Raw genomic sequence first — 13064 nt, 5'->3', positions numbered from 1 at the left:
ATCACACAACTGGGACTTGTTGGCTGACCTCGCTCTACTAACTGTATAAAGTATGTAAGCTCCATAAATAATGGGAGATGGACGGAGTAACCGGGTCACATATTCAAGATTCCATAAAATACTAAAATATTGTTTATTAAACTGAAATATCCTGCAGCTTTTATAGAAAAATCTCACACAGATGTTTTTGTTTTGTGCGCGGAATATCCTGGATTTGCTCCTTCTCCTAATCAGTAGACAAAACCGTTTCTCTTTTGAGGTTTAGTACTGGAGGTTTCTAGAAGTGAAGCCTTTGGAGGAGGAGGATGGAGACTACAAGATTACTGGATTTCATCACTAATAGATTATTATTACTTTTATGCTGTTTAGATGTTATCTGAAAGGCTTTGCCCTGTACTGAAATTAATGGAGAGCCCAAGGTTAGTTGCTCACGACTTAGGTCACTGCTTGAAACTTGGTCTGGAAGTCGTTCACATTTTCCATCTACTACTACTTTTTTATTATTTTCATTTCTATGTTATTTTGCCATTTTCTATATATTGGGTTAGTTGTAACTTTATGTATTATTATATCTTATGTTCTGTATATATCCCACATGTTTTAAGGTCACCAAACCGAAACGTTAAATTGATGTTTCAATAAAGAAATTGTAATCTTTTGGCACAAGTCTTGAGTTCCATAGTCCAACTTTTGTAAATCCACAAGAACTTCTTGGAATATCTGAGTTTCCAATAAAAATGTAGCAGTAGAGTCCATGTGACCCCTCTGCATTACATTTTGTAGTCATAGAAGTGAATTGAAAAGTGGTAGGACGAGTTCTCCATTCACACAGGGTCTGCATTTCAAGGGGTCCCAGCACACTTTCAGGGTCCCAGATTACACTTGGGAACACTAATTTTCACACCTTAAAGGAAACCTACCACTGGATGGTAGGTGCCTCGATTATACTTGAGGATAGCCCTTTTAAGGGCTAATCCTCACATCCCCTGTATCTTTTTCTAACTTGTATTGCCCTAATATGCTCATTTTCTAATGAGGCTACTGGGGCGTGGAGTAGCCGGAGTTGAGACTACACGGCATATCTACTCCATGCCCCAGTAGCCTCTTTGATCCTCCTAGCAGATATCTTCAGCGCGCAGCTCCCCTTGTCAGCAAAGCACATGCGCAGTAGCTCCGGCTTTGGAGAAGTGACCATGCAGCCACAGGCCTGCTGTTCTGCACATGCGCAGTAGCTTCGGCTTTGGAGAAGTGACCATGCAGCCACAGGCCTGCTGTTCTGCACATGCGCAGTAGCTTCGGCTTTGGAGAAGTGACCATGCAGCCACAGGCCTGCTGTTCTGCACATGCGCAGTAGCTTCGGCTTTGGAGAAGTGACCATGCAGCCCAGGGCCGGCTCCAGGTTTCAGTGGGCCCCTGGGCGACAGAGCCTTAGTGGGCCCCTTCTTGGACCGCCCTCCAGTGGCCACACTGCGTCCCCTCCCCCTGCGGACACACTGACCCTGGGGACACACTGATCCCCCCCACCCCCCACGGGGACACACTGATCCCCCCCCCTGCGGACACACTGAACCCCACCCCACCCTCCCCTGCGGACACACTGAACCCTCCCACCTGCGGACACACTGAACCCCCCCCCAGGGGGAGGGGAGGGGTTCAATGTGTATGGAGGGGGTCATTGTGTCAGCAGGGGGGGTTCAGTGTGTCCGCAGGGGAGGGGGGGGGGGGTTCAGTGTGTCCGCAGGTGGGAGGGTTCAGTGTGTCCGCAGGGGAGGGGGGGGGGGTTCAGTGTGTCCGCAGGGGAGGGGGGGGGGGTTCAGTGTGTCCGCAGGGGAGGGGGGGGGGGTTCAGTGTGTCCGCAGGTGGGAGGGTTCAGTGTGTCCGCAGGGGAGGGGGGGGGGGTTCAGTGTGTCCGCAGGGGAGGGGGGGGGGTTCAGTGTGTCCGCAGGGGGGAGGGTTAACCCTCCCCCCTGCGGACACACTGAACCCCCCCCTCCCCTCCGGACACACTGAACCCTCCCCCCTCCCCTGCGGACACACTGAACCCCCCCTGCTGACACAATGACCCCCTCCATACACATTGAACCCCCCCCCCCTCCCTCTATACACACTGACCCCCGCCCCCCCGCGGACACCCTGACTTCCATCCGGAAAAGAAAAAATTTACCTTTCCTGGTTCCCACGGAGCAGCGCCTGCAGCGGTCTTCGGCCTGGGCCTCCCGTACGCGCCGGCTCTGAAGCCGGCACACGTGATCCGATGACGTCATCATGTGCGCCGGCTTCAAAGCCGTCGCATACCCTGCGGAGCGCTGCTTCGTGGGAACCGGGACAGGTGAGTTGTAGATTCTGCCTCTATGCTGCGCTCCCGACCAGCGCAGCATAGAGGCAGAAAAGCGATCGATCCCGATGGTGATCAATTGTACCAGTGTCTTATAGCGACACTGGTACAATTGATCCGGGGGCCCGAGTGGGCCCCTCCAGTACCCCGGGGCCCCGGCACTTGCCCGGGTTGGCCGGGTGCTGGCGCCGGGCCTGATGCAGCCACAGGCCTGCTGTTCTGCACATGCGCAGTAGCTTCGGCTTTGGAGAAGCTTCGTGGACGAGGGTGCGCTGCTCCTATTAGCTGTGCGCCGAAGATATGCTGTTAGGTGGGTCAAAGGGGCTACTGGGGTGTGGAGCAGCCGCGTCGTGTAGCCTCAGCTCCGGCTTCTTCACGCCCCAGTAGCCTCTTTAGAAAATTAGCATATTAGGGCAATAAATGTTAGAAAAAGATACAGGGGATGGGAGGATTAGCCCTTAAAAGGGTTATCCTCACATACAATAGAGGCACCTACCACCTGATCTACCTTAATAGGTAGATCCGTGGTGGTAGGTTTCCTTTAAAAGTTAGACCTGTCTTTAAGTGTTTTTGATGCCCTGATTCCGGAGATGACACCCGGTTTCCCGCATCACCTCTGCAGTCACTTTGTGTAGTATAGGCAGATCAAACTAGTTGTCACTCAATATTGTGCTAAAGAAGTTCTAAAAATTAATGTCAGCTAAATAATGAATGTCATATTGCTGCTAACACTCGTGGTCACTCAATATTGTGCTAAAGAGATTTTGAAAACTAATGTGATATAGTGGGGCACATTTATTAAGGGTCCGAATCACGTTTTTCTGCTGGGTTTTCCAAATTTTACAGTTTTGCGCTGAATTTCTCCAGGATTTTGGCACACGCGATCGGATTGTGTCGCATTGGCACCGGCTTGCATGTGAAGAAAAATTGGGAGCGTGGCCGTCGGAAAACCCGACTGATTCGGAAAAAAGCAAAGAGTTGCTTGAAACATACTTACATGCACCAGGAATAGGATGGTGAACTGCGGCAGACCTCGGCGCAGCAGCGACAACTGGTGGACTTCGGGCACACGACCTTAGTGAATCGCTGGAAGACCCGAATCCTCGTCGGACAACGCGCCGCTGGATCGCGACAGGACCGGGTAAGTAAGTGATTTAGATGTAGATTCTATGAATGAAGTATTTTAAACTCCATTCATGTTCACATCTGAATTTTAAGATTCATATATTAATTATTGCCTCAGATTAAAAAAATATTCCAATGGGGTGTATCCACATTTGGGGACACTGGACAATGCATGGTGGCAGAAATCTGAGTTTTGGCTTCCCATCTCACCAATGGAAGTTGATAGGACACGACAGACAGAGGCGAATAAATTGTTGTCTAATGGTGACAAAAGTTTCAATGACCAACCTCAAACATCATGTCCTTCAATATCCAGCTATCTAAAATCCCTAATAGATGGGCAGCTCTAGGCTATCTACAAGTCTAGATGGGACATGTCAGATCCAATCACAGTCCTTCCAGAAAATACCAGAGGATTAAGGACAAAGAAAGTCTCAAGTCTCATTTGTTTGACACTTGCTCCTCTTTGATCTTACATGATAGGTGTGATCTCATCCAATGTCCCTCACCCCATTGACTTTAGTCCAATCCCAGACAATTGATGGCCTCTTTGATGTGATGTATTTTCATGGTCTGAGAAAAAGTCTATAATTAAAAAGTGATTTTATCTTCTGATCTTCTTTGTACTTGTTAACTTAAATGTTTAGAAATTTTGATTGGATGATGGAAAGAGAACTGAAGGTCCCTGTACAAGAACAATGTATGGGCCTCTTCCATTGACAAGTCTATGGGGCAGATTTACTTACCCGGTCCATTCGTGATCCAGCGGCTCGTGTGTGGAGGATTCGGGTCTTCCGGCGATTCACTAAGGTAGTGCGCCCAATGTCCACCAGGTGTCGCTGCTGTGCTGAATTCCGTCGGAGTGCACTGAAGTTCACCATCCTACCCTGGGTGCAGGTAAGCGCGTGTCAAGCGACACTTTTTTTAAAAAAAATGCGGCGGTTTTTCAGAATCCGGTGGTTTTTTTTACGGCCACGCCCCCGATTTCCGATCGCGTGCGCCAAAAACCCCGGGCAATTCAGGGAAAATCGGCGCAAAACGGAAAAATTCAGGTAACCCACTGGAAAAACGCGATTCGGGTCCTTAGTAAATGACCCCCTATAAGTCTTACCCCCAATTTACTATAGACACTGATACCAGCAGTACCTGTTGTCTGGATTAGACTAACTACAGGGGTAGCAGTCATAGCAGCTTCTATGTGGCACTCAATATCAGTATTGGGTGTGAATGCGTTTGTGATGTGCATATGCTGTATGTATGTGTATATGATGCATAGGTGTATATGGTACTGTACGTATGTGTGTGTGTATAAACTGTATGTATGTATATGGAGTGTATATACTGTATATATATTTTGAAGGGGTAAGTGGAGCCCAATTCAGAAGTCCTCTCCTAGTTACGCCATCGGCTCTAATCTGTTAGGATCAGTGGATCCTCTGGACCACCGCGGGAGATGTAACTAGCCAACACCCGGAACCGGAGCCCAGCGGCACCTGGTTTTCACCAGAGCCCGCCGCAAAGCGGGTTGGACTTGCTGCGGCAGGATACCACTAGGTCGTTCCCAGGTGTGACTAGCCCACGGTGGCAGCCGAGGTCGAGGTACCTTAACGGATGACAAACTCGTAGTCGGGTCCAGGCACAGGGTCAGGGCAGGCGGCAGAGATGCAACGTCAGGTTCAAGTCCGGGGTCAGCAACAGGAGGTCCAGGCAGGAGGGAACGGGAACACAGGCACACAGCAACAGGGAGGAACACAGGTAACACGGCAACACAGGACTCAGGAACGGGAACACACAGGAATACACTGGAACGCAGGAATACAGGGATACGCAGGAACACAGCAATACTCGCTAGGAAGCTTTCTCTAAGGCTAAGAGGCACAAAGATCCGGCAGGGAATGATGGGAAACAAAGGGTTATATACAAAACAGGAAATGACCAATACTAATCACCTGTGCGCTGGCCCTTTAAATCTTGAGGCAGTGCCGCGCGCGCGCCCTAGGGAGCGGGGCCGCGCGCGAGACCCAGTCCGGACGGGAGCGGGAGCCAGGAGAGGTGAGTGCACCGGAGCAGCAGTGGGGCAGCGGAGGGAGGCACGGGTGCACCCGCGATCCGCGATATGGATCGCGGGGGTGCCCGCAACGGAGGCACGGGTGCACCCGCGATCCGTGGTATGGATCGCGGGGGTGCCCGTGACAGTACCCCCCCCCTTCGGCCTCCCCCTCTTCTTCTTGGTCCCAAGAAACCTCTGGAGGAGAGTCCGATCAAAAATATTCTCTTCAGGCTCCCAGGATCTCTCCTCAGGCCCGAACCCCTTCCAATCTACAAGGAAGAACCGCTTACCCCTTACGAACTTCATGTCCAGAACCTCCTTGACTTCATATACATCTGGAGAATCAGCCTCAGGAGCCGGAGGAGGGGATTGCTGGGAGAAGCGGTTCAAGACGACTGGCTTCAGGAGGGATACATGAAAGGAGTTCGGGATGCGCATAGATGGAGGAAGGCGGAGCTTGTATGCCACTTGATTAATGCGCTTGATTACCTCAAAGGGGCCAAGGAACCGGGGCCCAAGTTTATAGCTGGGTATCTTAAGCCGGACGTATCTGGAGGATAGCCATACTTTGTCACCAGGAGAGAAGACAGGAGGAGCTCGACGTCTTTTATCAGCCTGGGTCTTGGTACGGTCAGAAGCTCGTAGAAGGGACTGGCGGGTCTGGTCCCAAACAGCCTTGAGATCCTGCACCAGATCCTCCACCGCAGGGACAACAGAGGGAGTAGACAGCGGGAGAGGTGGGCGAGGAATACGTCCATAGACCACGAAGAACGGAGCCGAACCAGTAGATCCCGAGTCCAGAGAATTGTAAGAGAACTCAGCCCAAGGTAGAAGGTCAGTCCAATTGTCTTGACGGGCTGAGACGAAGTGGCGCAAGTAGCAGCCCAAAGTCTGGTTCACCCTCTCTACTTGACCATTCGACTGAGGGTGGTAAGCAGAAGAAAAGTCAAGGATGACCTGCAGTTGGTTACATAAAGAACGCCAGAATTTAGAGACAAACTGGACTCCTCGATCGGACACAATGTGAAGCGGAAGGCCATGCAGACGGAAGATATGTTTGAAGAACAAACTGGCAAGCTGTGGAGAAGACGGAAGACCTGGAAGGGGAATAAAATGGGACATTTTGGAAAACCGGTCCGTCACCACCCAGATGACAGTATTGCCCGAGGAGACAGGCAAATCAGTAACAAAGTCCATTGCCACGTGAGACCACGGGCGACTGGGTATCGGCAACGGGAGTAACAGTCCAGCCGGTTTGAGACGAGAGGCTTTATTGCGGGCACAGGAGAAGCAGGATCCCACAAACTCCCGAACATCTTTGACCAGGTCTGGCCACCAGTAATAGCGGGAGATGAGGGCCAAGGAGCGCTGCACCCCAGGGTGCCCAGCCAGACGAGAAGAATGTCCCCAAGACAGAATCCTCTTCCTGAGAGCAGGTCTAACATACGTCTTGCCAGGAGGCAGCTGCCGAAGGTCCACCGGAGCTGCAACAACAAGCTGGTCAGGAGAAATTATGTGCCGAGGAACTGGTTCATCTCCAACAACATCTGACGAACGGGACAGAGCATCAGCCTTGACATTCTTGTCTGCCGGACGAAAATGAATCAGCAAGTCAAAGCGGGAGAAGAACAAAGACCACCGGGCTTGCCTGGGATTCAGGCGCTGGGCTGTCTGGAGGTACAGAAGATTCTTGTGGTCAGTGTACACACAAACAGGATGGAGAGCTCCCTCCAGAAGATATCGCCATTCTTCAAGAGCAAGTTTGATGGCTAATAGTTCTCTGTCTCCAATGGAATAATTTCTCTCAGCTGGAGAAAAAGTCTTGGAAAAGAAACCGCAAGTCAAAGTTCGGCCCTTGGGCCCTTTCTGAGTGAGCACCGCTCCAGCTCCTATGGAGGATGCGTCCACCTCCAGAAGAAAGGGTTTGTCCGTATCTGGCCTAGAGAGTATGGGAGCCGAGGAGAAAGCAGACTTTAACTTGGAGAAGGCCATTTCAGCAGCTGGAGACCAGGCACGTGGATTGGCACCCTTCTTGGTGAGCGCCACGATGGGGGACACCAGAGTGGAGAAATGGGGAATAAACTGACGGTAATAGTTCGCAAACCCCAGGAACCTCTGTATGGCTCGGAGACCCTCTGGACGTGGCCACTGAAGAACTGCAGACAGCTTCGCGGGGTCCATCTGAAGGCCTCTGTTGGAAATTATGTAACCAAGGAAGGGAAGGCAGTGCTGGTGAAACAGGCATTTTTCTAACTTGGCATAGAGGTGATTGGCACGAAGTCGACCTAGAACTTGTCGTACGTGTGCCTGGTGGGACTCAAGGTCTGGAGAGTACACCAAGATGTCATCGAGGTAGACCACGACACAAGTATAAAGAAGGTCCCGAAAAATGTCGTTCACAAACTCCTGAAAAACAGCAGGGGCATTACACAGTCCAAAGGGCATCACTAGGTACTCAAAGTGCCCGTCACGGGTGTTAAACGCCGTCTTCCACTCATCACCTTTGCGGATCCGGATGAGATTGTAAGCACCACGGAGGTCCAGCTTGGAGAACACCTTGGAACCACGTAGGCGATCAAAGAGTTCTGTAATCAACGGCAGAGGGTAACGGTTTTTTACCGTGATCTTATTCAGCCCACGATAGTCTATACAGGGACGTAGGGAGCCGTCCTTCTTGGTAACGAAGAAAAACCCTGCGCCAGCTGGAGAGGAGGACTTGCGTATAAAACCCCTCTGCAGATTCTCCTTGATGTAGTCGGACATGGCTAGAGACTCAGGTACAGAAAGAGGGTAGACACGACCTCTGGGAGGAGTGGCGCCAGGAAGAAGATCCACAGGGCAATCATAGGGACGATGTGGTGGTAGAATCTCCGCCTGCTTCTTGGAGAAAACGTCCGAAAAGTCCCGATAACAAGCTGGCAGACCCTCCAGAGACTTGGGAGCCAGAGTCGAAGTCCTCACAGGTAGCGGACGGGGAATCTGCATACAACGTGAAGCACAGTTCGGACCCCAACGGAGGATATGCCCGGAGCACCAGTCCAGTACAGGGGCATGAAGCTGCAACCAGGGGAGACCCAGCAGTAGAGCAGATGTGCTTTGGGGCAGCACAAAAAACGAAAGTCTCTCTTGATGTAGGGCACCAACTTGCAGAAGCAGGGGCTCCGTGCGAAACCAGATGGGTACGGAGAGAATCTGACCATTGACCGAGGCAATAGACAATGGCTTCTCGAGACGAACCACCGGGAAGTGATGCCGAGAGACCAAGGCTGCATCCACGAAGTTCGCTGTAGAGCCCGAGTCCAGGAAGGCAGTAACCTGGATCTGGGTACCGGTGCCAACGCTGAGGAGCACGGGAAGAGTCAGACGTGGAGAAGCTGTATTTACACCTAGGGACGCTTCTCCCAAGAAGCCTAGGTGCTGGCGTTTCCCGGACGTTGAGGACGGACAGGACAGGAACCGATGAAATGCTCAGGGCTGGCACAGTACAGACATAGGTTCTCCTGTCGGCGTCTTGAACGCTCTCGTAGAGTGAGCCGGGTTCGGTCAACCTGCATGGGTTCCTCAGCAGAAGATTCAGGCGGACCCTGGAGCGGCCTTTGGAAGACTGGCGCCAGGCGAGGAATGCGTCTAACACGGCCTTGAGGATACTCGGAGCGTAGTTCCTCAGCTCGCTCCTTAAACCGAACATCAATTCGAGTGGCCAAGGTGATGAGGTCACTCAGAGTAGATGGAAGATCCCGAGCTGCCAGTGCGTCCTTGACCTGCGCAGAGAGCCCTTTCTTAAATGTAGCGATGAGGGCTGCATCGTTCCACGCAAGTTCAGAAGCCAGGGTGCGGAATTGAACTGCGTACTCTCCCACCGATGAGTTGCCCTGACGCAAGTTCAACAATGCAGACTCCGCAGAGGAGGCTCGTGCTGGTTCCTCGAAGACAGACCGGAACTCAGACAGAAACGCAGTGAGGTTAGACACAACCGGGTCATCTCTGTCCCAAAGCGGAGTAGCCCAGGCCAGGGCTTTCCCGGAAAGAAGGCTGAGGACAAATGCCACCTTGGACCGCTCTGTGGCAAATTGCGACGGCATCAGTTCTATGTGCAAGGAGCACTGGGTTATGAAGCCCCTGCACATCTTTGGATCTCCATCATACTTGCCGGGCAAAGAGAGGCGTAGCCTGGGTTCAGCAGCAGGAAGATAAGCCGGGGCAGCAGGGGTCGCAGCGACCGCTTCAGGAGACTGTTGCTGATGTTGGGTAGCAAGTAGTTGTTGGAGCATGGCGGTGACTTGCTCTAGCTGATTCCGCTGTGCTGCAATCTGCCGGGACTGGTGGATCACGATGGTGGCGAGATCAGGCTGACTGGGAGAAGGAGCCTCGGCGGGATCCATGGCCGGATCTTACTGTTAGGATCAGTGGATCCTCTGGACCACCGCGGGAGATGTAACTAGCCAACACCCGGAACCGGAGCCCAGCGGCACCTGGTTTTCACCAGAGCCCGCCGCAAAGCGGGTTGGACTTGCTGCGGCAGGATACCACTAGGTCGTTCCCAGGTGTGACTAGCCCACGGTGGCAGCCGAGGTCGAGGTACCTTAACGGATGACAAACTCGTAGTCGGGTCCAGGCACAGGGTCAGGGCAGGCGGCAGAGATGCAACGTCAGGTTCAAGTCCGGGGTCAGCAACAGGAGGTCCAGGCAGGAGGGAACGGGAACACAGGCACACAGCAACAGGGAGGAACACAGGTAACACGGCAACACAGGACTCAGGAACGGGAACACACAGGAATACACTGGAACGCAGGAATACAGGGATACGCAGGAACACAGCAATACTCGCTAGGAAGCTTTCTCTAAGGCTAAGAGGCACAAAGATCCGGCAGGGAATGATGGGAAACAAAGGGTTATATACAAAACAGGAAATGACCAATACTAATCACCTGTGCGCTGGCCCTTTAAATCTTGAGGCAGTGCCGCGCGCGCGCCCTAGGGAGCGGGGCCGCGCGCGAAACCCAGTCCGGACGGGAGCGGGAGCCAGGAGAGGTGAGTGCACCGGAGCAGCAGTGGGGCAGCGGCGGGAGGCACGGGTGCACCCGCGATCCGCGATATGGATCGCGGGGGTGCCCGCAACGGAGGCACGGGTGCACCCGCGATCCGTGGTATGGATCGCGGGGGTGCCCGTGACATAATCATTAGTCCTGAAACAGTAAAGGTGCAAAGCCAGAATATTGTCGCTATACAAAGGTTTCCATTGTGTGTTGCCAAGATGCCCACAAATATTAGACTGCTACACAATGCCCCTATTGTCCATAGCAAAAAGTGCCCTATAACAACCTGTACTAACCACAGCTATGAGTGTGTGCCCATGTAACAGAGTGTAGCTGTCGATGATGCCCCTACAACATCCCCCGCCGGGGCCTAGCTTTTTCTTGGGGCCTGGAGGCAGCCGGGACCCAGAATACTGGAGTGGCTGGCGGTTGCGGCCTAGGCACGCTGTGGTCACAGTGCTTGGTATGGGGACTGGAGGGCTGTCCTACAGCCTGGCAAGTCTCCAGAAGGTGGTGTGTGCAAGATATATGGATGGATAGGCTGGTTCTCCCTGGGGCAACCCCTGAGTGTCTGTAAGATAGATCCCTGGGTAATGGATGGGGAAGCCCGTGGTGGTAGAAAGCCGTATCCAGGGATCAGACGGAGGCAAAGTTGTGCAAATCAACTCACGGTTCTTTATTAAACAACAGGAAATGGCCAGAAAAGGGGAACAGCAGATTCAGATTCTGATACTGGAGTGGTCCTCAGGTATAAAGCACCAGCCCGGTAGTAGATGTAGTAGATACAGGCTGGGATAACTGAGCTGTGTTCAAACTGTGGAAGCTGCGGCTCTGTATTAGAGTCTCCTGACTTAGTTCCTGGGATTGGTTTCTGTGGCAGCACTAAAGGTGTGCTCTGCACTGTCCCTCTCTTCACTCAGACCATGTGGTCTGGACTGCTGACAGGCAAAGAAGACCTGAGACTAAGACCATGTGCTCCCCCTGGTCAGGTGGTAGCACCTCTCCAATCACACTTCAGTTTACAATACAGCCACATAATTGGATAACATCTTACACCCATTTAACTATTGCCTCTTCAGGCAGGATCTACAGCTGCTATTACACAATGACCCGGTTCTAGAACCTTCATAGAGGGTTTGCGACTCCCCCTAACAGCTCCTGACCTGGAGAGGGCGCTATTCGCAACTACCAGCCTGCCTATGTATTGGCAGGGGTGTTGCACCCCCATAACATAGCATGTAAACCAAATGTGCAACTTTTTGCAGAAAATGTAATTTTACTGTTTAGTAAATTAAGCTATCATGTCTACTTATCAAAAGTTGCAATTTCCTGGCCATACAATTTTGTTTGATTAAAACATTCTTACATTTACAGTATCTATTCTTTGATATTTGTGTACACTCCTGCTTATGGCCTTCTGCAGTATAAGAGGTGCAGAGCGGGTTCAGATCAGGGAAGTGTTAAGAAGTTATCCCTCTTTCTATGAAAAATAGAATTAATCCAGGTGTACTAAAACTACATTAGGCTCGGGGTCTATTGACAACAGTTGGTAAAAGTGAACAATAATAGATTATTAATCTTCACGTAAAAGATTATAAAATTATTATTATATTTCTTTTCTCATGTAATGAGATAATGAGGTGCAGCCCCCACTTTCATGTCCTTTGTTCTGGGGCTTTTACTGGTTTATGAAGTAATTTATCGCCATCTAGTGGTCATAATAGTAATAGCTTCACACTGCATTATAGTAACGCTATACATCGAGTTGTATTAGTATCTTTCATTCTGTACTGCAAGGGCCGGATTAAGGTTGGTGGGGGACGATGGGCGCAAAATATGGTGGGGGCCCCCATTAAATGTCATCCAGACAGGGAACAGCAATCGCTATATACCGTCCCCCAGCAATCACTGTATACAGCTCCCCCAGCAATCCCTGTACACAGCTCCCCCAGCAATCACTGTATACAGCTCCCCCAGCAATCCCTGTATACAACTCCACCAGCAATCACTATATACAGCTCCCCAGCAATCACTGTATACATCTTCCCCAGGCAATCACGATATACAGCTCACCCAGTAATCACTGTATACAGCTTCCCCAGCAATCACGATATACAGCTCACCCAGTAATCACTATATACAGCTCCCCCAGCAATCACTGTATACAGCTCCCCCAGCAACCACTGTATACAGCTCCCCCAGCAATCACTGTATACAGCTCCCCCAGCAATCATTGTATACAGCTCCCCCAGCAATCACTATATACAGCCCCCAGCAATCACTATATACAGCCCCCAGATATCACTATATACAGCTCCCCCAGCAATCACTGTATACAGCTCCCCCAGCAATTACTATATACAGCTCCCCCAGCAATCAATGTATACAGCTCGCCCAGCAATCACTGTATACATCTCCCCCAGCAATCACTATATACATCTCCCCCAGTAATCACTATATACAGCTCCCCCAGCAATCCCTGTATACATCTCCCCCAGTAATCACTATATACAGCTCC

This window comes from Engystomops pustulosus, chromosome 3, assembly GCF_040894005.1.
Source record: "Engystomops pustulosus chromosome 3, aEngPut4.maternal, whole genome shotgun sequence".
NCBI classification, from domain to species: Eukaryota; Metazoa; Chordata; class Amphibia; order Anura; family Leptodactylidae; genus Engystomops; species Engystomops pustulosus.
Note: the sequence above shows the minus strand (reverse complement) of the source record.